General features: G+C 53.4%; 1 long non-coding RNA gene across 1 annotated transcript; it reads right to left on the reverse strand.

The window, feature by feature from the left end:
- Positions 1-1,520: 1,520 nt before the first annotated feature.
- LOC134552477 (uncharacterized) lies at positions 1,521-6,783 on the reverse strand. The gene is made up of 3 exons (XR_010080873.1): positions 6,098-6,783; positions 5,085-5,408; positions 1,521-2,209 (listed from the first exon to the last, which is right to left on the reverse strand). It is a non-coding gene; the product is annotated as an uncharacterized LOC134552477 (long non-coding RNA).
- Positions 6,784-8,410: the final 1,627 nt, after the last annotated feature.

Consider the following 8,410-nt stretch of genomic DNA (forward strand, 5'->3'; position numbering starts at 1 on the left):
CCCTTTCCATTACAACCCAGGGACACCTCCCACCATCCCAGGTGGATCCAGCCTGGCCTTGGGCACTGCCAGGGATCCAGGGGCAGCCACACCAAAGCTGGGAATTCCAGCCCAGCCCCTCCCCACCCTCCCAGGCAGCAATTCCTGCACAAGATCCCAGCCCAATCTCCCCTTTCCCACTGGGAGCCATTCCCTGTGTCCTGTCCCTCCATCCCTTGTCCCCAGTCCCTCTGCAGCTCTCCTGGAGCCCCTGCAGGGACTCTGAGGATTCCCTGGAATTCCCCCTTCTCCAGGGAAACATTCCCAGCATTCCCAGAGCAGAGGGGCTCTGGAATCCTGGAATGGGGTGGGTGGGAAGGGATCTTAAATCCCATCCCATTTCCACCCCATCCATGTTCAGGATCCTCCCACCATCCCAGTTCCTCCAGCCTATCCATGGACATTCCCAGGATGGAGAGTCCACAATTTCCCCGGGTAATGAGCACGGAGCCAACCCGGATCAGCCAAAACCTCACCAATCCCTGAACTCCTTTCCCAAGAAAGTTCTGGAAAGAAAACCCAACAATTCCTCAAAGTTCTCCTTCCGCGAGCTGCCTTGGGGTTGTTTTCCCTTTTTTTTCCCTGAATTTCGATGCGGAGCCGCCGCCGTAAATCCGAGCTCGGAGTGGCAGGGCCGTAAAACATTTTGATGGAACGCCATCCCGGCGATCCGATCCATCCCGGTGATTTGTGGAGCCTGCCGGGACCAGCCCTTGGGAGCGCAGTAAAATTCCGGCCCAGGCCGGGATTTACGGCTCCCTCCATTCCTGGGGCCGTTAATAACGATCCGGGAGGCTGGAGCGGAATATTCTGGGGGACACGGATAATGTTCCAGGGAGCTCGGGAAGGGGAGGGATGAGGGGTTACAGAATTCTGGGAAGGGCAAAGGGAGCTTGGGAAAAACTCACGGGAAGAGATTAAAGTTTCCCATTTTTTACGAAGCTCCCAGAACCCAAGGGGTTACTGAGCACGGCCAAATTTTGGGAATTTTTTCCTGGATTTTTAGATATTTGGGATGGGTTGTGAAGTCAGGAATGCAAAACGGGATTTGAATATTCCCTGAGAAGATGGAGGGCAGGGATGGATGGGATCTTGGGAAGGAATTCCTGCCTGGGAGGGTGGGGAGGGGCTGGGCTGGAATTCCCAGATTTGCTGTGGCTGCCCCTGGATCCCTGGGAATGTCCACGGCCAGGTTGGATCCACGTGGGACAGTGGGAGGTGTCCCTGCCCATTCCCACCCCATCCATGTTCAGGGACACCTCCCATCATCCCAGGATGCTCCAAGCCCCAGTGTCCAACCTGGCCTTGGACATTCCCAGGGAGGAGGAATCCACAGTTTTTTTGGGAATACCTATGCCAGGGCCTCTCCCCACTTCCAGACAGGAATTCCTTCATCCTCTCTGCCCTCCAGCCCCTCGGAACTCTCCCAGCTTCCCGAGATTTCCAGGAACATCCCAGCTCCAATCCCTTCATCCCTTTGGAACAAGAAGGTGCCGGGGTCAGAGCAGACCAGGAGCTGCTGCTCCAAGGGAAAAAAATTCCAGCCTCGTCTCCAGACACGTTTGGGGCTCCATGAGATTCCTGGAGAAGGTCCTGGGAATTCCGTGTGTTCTTCCCACCAATCCCATGGGACTGGAATTTTACCGGCGTTCGCTCGTGTCTGGATCCAGGAGGCTGCTTTTTCCTTGGAGGGCAGGAATCTGTTCCCAAACGTGGATTTTCCTGGGATTTGGGAACTTACAGACCTCCGGGTCAGGTGGGATTTCAGGACAGAATGAGGAAAGCAAGAAAATCCTGGGGAAAATTCCTGAAATTTTATATTTAACAAGGAACAGGGTACCAGGAAAGCTGGAGCAACCTGATGGATGTAGGAACTGCTCTCCTTGGCATTCCCAAAAAACTCCATCAATCCCAGAGAAGTCTTTCCATCACCAAAACCAGGGCAGGACAAACCGAAATTCCCTCCTCTCTCCCAGATTCCGGGGTTGGTGTTCCCTCTTCCAGCTCGGATTTTCCTCTCCATGCCGTGAGACGCTCCGAGGTGTTAATCCTTTCCTTCCATCTGATTTTCTGGAATAACCATTCCCAGGACAGCTGTGAATCCCTGGAAAGCAGCTGTTTGCACCCCTGGATGCGGCTCGGAAGAGGAGCTCGGATCCAGCTGAAATTCCTGCCAGAAAGATTGGAAAAGCCAGGAATTTTTTTACCCACACAGATTCCTGAATGTCTGGGATGTGAGGAGTCCCGAAATTCCGGGAATGTGGCAGCTCAGGAGTGGGATGGGAACATGGAAATCGGAGTGGAATATTCCACAGTGGAAAAGAGCAGGTTTTGTGAAATCCCCGTGGTCCCAGGGAGATCTTGGAATGCTGATGGGAATGGGAAAGGTGGAAAAGGGGAGATTGCAGCTCCCGCCTGAGGGAAAACAGGGAAGGATGGCTTAAAAATTGGGAAACTGCTGGAAAACAGCTGGGAAAGCAGCAGGAGTCAGGATTGACATCAGGGCTGGGATTTTTTGATCCATATCTGAACATTCCAGGATGGAATTCCCAGGACTGTTTCACTCCTCACACCCAATATTCCTGCTGCTTTCCATGGATCAGGGATGTGCACAGACCCTGCTATTCCCTGGATCTAGGATGTGCACAGATCCTGCTGTTCCCTGGATCAGGGATGTGCCAAGATCCTGCTGTTCCATGGATCAGGAATGTGCCCGGATCCCGCTCTTCCCCCATGGATCCCACCCCTGCCCACCCCCCTGTTCCCTGTTCCAGGCCATCCCAAGATTTTCCCCACACCATTCCCAGACCAGCCAATTAAACAGGAAACTCCGCTCTTCCCGGCCCTCTCCCGCCCTCACACCCGGCCTGGCAAAGGACGGGATTTTCCCGCCCACTTCCCGCCCTTCCCTTTCCCAAGGCCTTTCCAAGCCCTCATCCCGCTCGTCCTGGGCGATCCCGAGGGCTCCCCGTGCCTTGGCCTGTTCCCCATTAAATCCAAACCCTGCCTCATTAGGGAATGAGGGCTGGAATGACTTCAATCCATGGAGTGCTTCAATCCCACACCCCTGGCTGCAGGACCCCCGGGAAAAGCGGGAATTTTTCCTACCCGGATACACCAGACCCTGCTGGATTTCAGACCCTCACGCTCCAACGGTGCAGCTAAAACTGGGAGCAATCCTTGAATCCCTGGATTTATCTCTCACAAAGTCTTGGATTGGGTTGGTGATTCCATTCGGGAATGCAGATATTCCAGAGGTCCACGGCATCAACCATGGTTGGGAATGTGAGGAATTAGAGCAGAGCCCATGGGAACACCGGGATCCCTGGAAAGTCGAGTTAACCCACAGCTCTGCCGGTCCCACATGGAAAACCAAGGGAAGTGGGAGCTCTGCTAAGATAAAAGAGCAGGAGGCTCCAGGGATCAGGAACGGTGTCCACGAAGTCATCTTGGAATTGTGGAATGGAGTGGGATAGAAGGGATCTGAGGGATCATCCCATTCCCATCCAATCCATGGGCAGGGACACCTCCCACCATCCCAGGTGGATCCAACCTGGCCTTGGGCACTGCCAGGGATCCAGGGGCAGCCACAGCAAAGCTGGGAATTCCAGCCCAGCCCCTCCCCACCCTCCCAGGCAGCAATTCCTGCACAAGATCCCAGCCCAATCTCCCCTTTCCCAGCGGGAGCCATTCCCTGTGTCCTGTCCCTCCATCCCTTGTCCCCAGTCCCTCTGCAGCTCTCCTGGAGCCCCTGCAGGGACTCTGAGGATTCCCTGGATTTTTTCCTTCTCCAGGGGAACATTCCCAGCTCTCCCAGCCTGGTTCCAGAAGGGCTCCAGCCCTGCAACTGTTCTGAGGCTCCTCTGGATTTGCTCCAGCAGCTCCCAACTTCCTCCTGAAGCTGGGATCCGGGAGCTGAAGCAGTTCTGCAGGTGAGGTCTCACCTGAGCGGGAAAAATTCCCGCTTTTCCCGGGGTCCTGCAGCCAGGGGTGTGGGATTGAAGCACTCCATGGATTGAAGTCATTCCAGCCCTCATTCCCTAATGAGGCAGGGTTGGGATTTAATGGGGAACAGGCCAAGGCACGGGGAGCCCTTGGGATCGCCCAGGATGGGCGGGATGAGGGCTTGGAAAGGCCTCGGGAAAGGGAAGGGCGGGAAGTGGGTGGGAAAATCCCGTCCTTTGCCAGGCCGGGTGTGAGGGCGGGAGAGGGCCGGGAAGAGCGGAGTTTCCTGTTTAATTGGCTGGTCTGGGAATGGTGTGGGGAAAATCTTGGGATGGCCTGGAACAGGGAACAGGGGGGTGGGCAGGGGTGGGATCCATGGGGGAAGAGCGGGATCCGGGCACATTCCTGATCCATGGAGAGCAGCAGGGTCTGGGGATGTTCCTGGTTAATGGGATCTGTGCCCATCCCTGATCCAGGGAACAGCAGGGCCTGGGCACATCCCTGATCCAGGGAATAGCAGGATCTGGGCACGTCCTTGATCCATGGAATGGCGGGCACATTCCTGATCCATGGAATAGCAGGATCTGGGCACATCCCTGATCCATCGAATGGCAGGATCAGTGCCCATCCCTGATCCACGGAATAGCAGGATCTGGGCACATCCCTGATCCATGGAATGGCAGGATCCATGCCCATCCCTGATCCAGGGAACAGCAGGATCTGTGCCCATCCCTGATCCATGGAATGTCAGGATCCATGCCCATCTCTGATCCATGGAAAGTAGCAGGATCCGTGCCCATCCCTCATCCATGGAATAGCAGGATCTGGGCACATCCCTGATCCAGGGAACAGCAGGATCTGGGCACATCCCTGATCCATGGAATAGCAGGATCCGTGCCCATCCCTGATCCAGGGAACATCAGGATCTGTGCCCATCCCTGATCCAGGAAACAGCAGCATCTGTGCCCATCCCCGATCCATGGAATAGCAGGATCCGTGCCCATCCCTGATCCATGGAATAGTCAGATCTGTGCCCATCCCTGCCCCATGGCACAGTGGGGTCTGTGCAGCTGCGGGGGACCAAGGGACAGAATTCCCACCTTTTCCTGCTGCCCAAGCCGTGGGATCATCCCAGGACTCGCTCCGTGTGTTCCCGCGGCTGTGCCGTGCCATCAATCCCGTCATTAAAATTCCCCCTTTTCCAGCTCCGAGTGTGTCAGCGCGAGGCGGCCCCGCGGGATTCGGGATTTACGAGGTGCCGAAAGCCGCCTGATTCCCATTGTCCGGATAATCCATAAAACGCTCCGACACTCCCAGGGAGTTTTGCAGCCTGTCCGTGTTCCTGCAGGCCAGATGCTTCCCCGGGAATCAAAGGGATGTAGGAAGACACGGAATTCTTCTTTTTCTGGATGGGGTTGGAGTGTCTGGGATGTGGTTTGGATAAAAACAGCAAGGAAAAGCAGATTTCATAAATGCTGGAAAAGAAATCCTTAAAAATAGGGAATTATTCCATCCAAGCACTTGAAATTTTCTTTTTTTTTTTTTTCTTTTTGAGGATTTTGGAATTTCGGGTGCTTGAGATGTGGATCCAGGGGTTGAAAATCTGGTGGGAGAAAAGGGAAGATTCCAATTTTACTGTGAGAAAAGGGAATTCTTTGTTCAGTCTCCACCAGCCTGGGATGATCCAGCAGGGCCTGAACTTCTCCCAGGATTTTCCTCTGAAATGAGGGATCTTAAGTGTGTCCGTCTGGGAAAAGCACCTCCAATCCAGCCAAAACATCCGGATTTTAATTTGGATTTTTTTTGTTTGTTTGTTTTGATTTTGTTCTGGATTTTTTGGGAAGTGGTGGATCCTGCTTGTCCTGTGACCTCTCCAGCACTTTTAATAATCATGGAATGGTTTGGGTGGGAAGGGATTTTAAGGATCATCTTGTTCCCACCCTATCTGTGGGCACAGACTTCTCCCACCATCCCAGGTGGATCCAGCCTGGCCTTGGGCACTGCCAGGGATCCAGGGGCAGCCACAGCAAAGCTGGGAATTCCAGCCCAGCCCCTTCCCACCCTCCCAGGCAGGAATTCCTTCCCAAATTCCCATCTATCCTCACTTCCTTACCGTTAAATCCGTTGATCCCAAGAGGAGCCCCTTGTCTCCCTTGACCTCCTGGCCAGGGCTCCCTGATGGATGCATTTTCCATCACCACCCAGCATCCGGAGTTTTTCAGGAACCACAGCCCTGCGGAATTCCAGGACATCCACCAGCCACGGCTCTCCGAGGAATTTTCTGTGAAGGAGTCACTGGTCCTGTGGATTCCTCCATGGTTCCTTAATTCCTGCGGAATCCAAAGAGATTTGGGAAAAATTCATGAGTGAATCCCAGTTTGTCCCACTTTTCCAAGCAGGGCCATGTCCCATTCCAAAGGAAACAGTGCAAGACTTCTCTGGAAAGGGGAGGGAAACTGAGGCACGGATGGATATGGACCAACTCCTCTTGGAGGTGTGGGATCCTGTTCTCTCATGGCTCTGGGATTGGATCTCCCAGGAATCCAGGGAGACCGGGATGATCCAAGAGTGGATTCATCTCCATCCCTCCAGATTTCTGGGAGAAATCTCCCAGCTCCCCTGGAGCCTGGCAGGGGTTGGAACGGGATCTTCCCATCCCTGTTATCCCAAACCACTCCACGATTCCCTGCCCACTAAAACTGCTCCTTCTCCAGGGAGCTGGGAATGATGGATGGATCCAATCTCCCAAAAAAGTGCGGATAATTCATTCCCATTCCCTCAGGAACCAGAATTCCCAGTGTTCCCAAACTCCCCCTGTCCTTTAGGATCTCCAGGGATGCCCCAGGACAAATTGGAGCTCTTGGATGAAACCAATCCCTTTTTTTAAATTATTTTTCCTGCTATTTTTTTTTCACTGCAAAACCCAAAAGATTTCAAATCCAGCATTTTGCCAGAATTCCCTCGGAATTCACTCCCGACCTTTCCATGGAGAGCTGCAGTTTCAGCTTTCTGGGAAGAGAGCTCCCATTGAGGATTTAACTCCATTCCCTGAGAAATCCTTGACAGGACGCGGCCGCCTTTGGCCACTTTTGTCTGGTTATTCCTGACTTGGGAGTGATTCATCGGAATTGGGAATCCAATTGGGAATGGACTCCGCGGCCAACGGATTTTCCCACTCGGTAGCAATTCCTCCTTGAAATTCCCATTAAAGCGCCTCCAAAAGTTAATTCTCTCCACTCTGGGACTTTTGGTGGTCTTCCCGCCTCAGGAAAAAGGGGTTTTCCTCATCTTTGACTCCGTTTTTCCAGGTTTTATTTCAGGAATTCATGAGTTTTGGTGTCTTGACCATCTCTTTATGAGCAGATCCCAAGGACTGGGAAATCCCAGGTGGAAAACACAATCCCCAATTCCTTTGGGATCCAGGTCCAAGCCCTTCTGTGTCCAGAAGAACTGAGAGGGTTTTATCCCAAAATCCCAGAATATTCCAAGCTGGAAAGGAGCCACTTGAGGATAATGTGGGTGAACTCATCCTGAACCTCATTCCAGGTTTGGAAAAGTTGGGATTAATTGTTCCTGCTCCACGTTTTCCTCCCATCCCAACTCCTTCCACTTTGGGACATCCCGGACAATCCATGGGCCAAATGCCTGGAAAAGAAGAACAACATAAAAAAATAAAAATATAAAACAAAATAAGAAACTCATCCCAAAAAAAACCCACCCACGGCTGAAGCCTTTTCCCTCTCGGGAATTCCCGGAACAGCTGGAAGCTGATTCACAGGGAACGAAAACCTTCGGATTCGGGAGGTTAAACAAACACCACCCAGGTTCTGCCTTGGCTCCGATTCCAGGGAAGGAACACAATGGAATTGTTCATCTTCCCATTCTTTCGGCTGTTTGCCAAAGCCCAATCCCACTAAATCGCCTCTTTTTCCCCAGAAATTTGGGATTCTGCTCTGTATGAACAAGAGCAAGCATGGATGGGAATCGGGATCTGGATCCGGGTCTAGATCTGGAAGTGGTGGGAAGCCCCCTCATGGAATGTGGCTGTTGGTAGGGTGGGAATCTCGTCTGGGGAATTTTTCAGGGACATCAGGGAAAAAGGGCCAGGAAATTATGGAGAGGGACTGGAGATAAGGCCTGCAGGGACAGGACACAGGGAATGGCTCCCACTGGGAAAGGGGAGATTGGGCTGGGATCTTGTGCAGGAATTGCTGCCTGGGAGGGGCTGGGCTGGAATTCCCAGATTTGCTGTGGCTGCCCCTGGATCCCTGGCAGTGCCCAAGGCCAGGCTGGACAGTGGGGCTTGGATCCACCTGGGATAGCGGGAGATGTCCCTTCCCTTCCCTTCCCTTCCCTTCCCTTCCCTTCCCTTCCCTTCCCTTCCCTTCCCTTCCCTTCCCTTCCCTTCCCTTCCCTTCCCTTCCCT

This window comes from Prinia subflava, chromosome 7 (genome assembly GCF_021018805.1).
Source record: "Prinia subflava isolate CZ2003 ecotype Zambia chromosome 7, Cam_Psub_1.2, whole genome shotgun sequence".
In the NCBI taxonomy this organism is placed as follows: domain Eukaryota; kingdom Metazoa; phylum Chordata; class Aves; order Passeriformes; family Cisticolidae; genus Prinia; species Prinia subflava.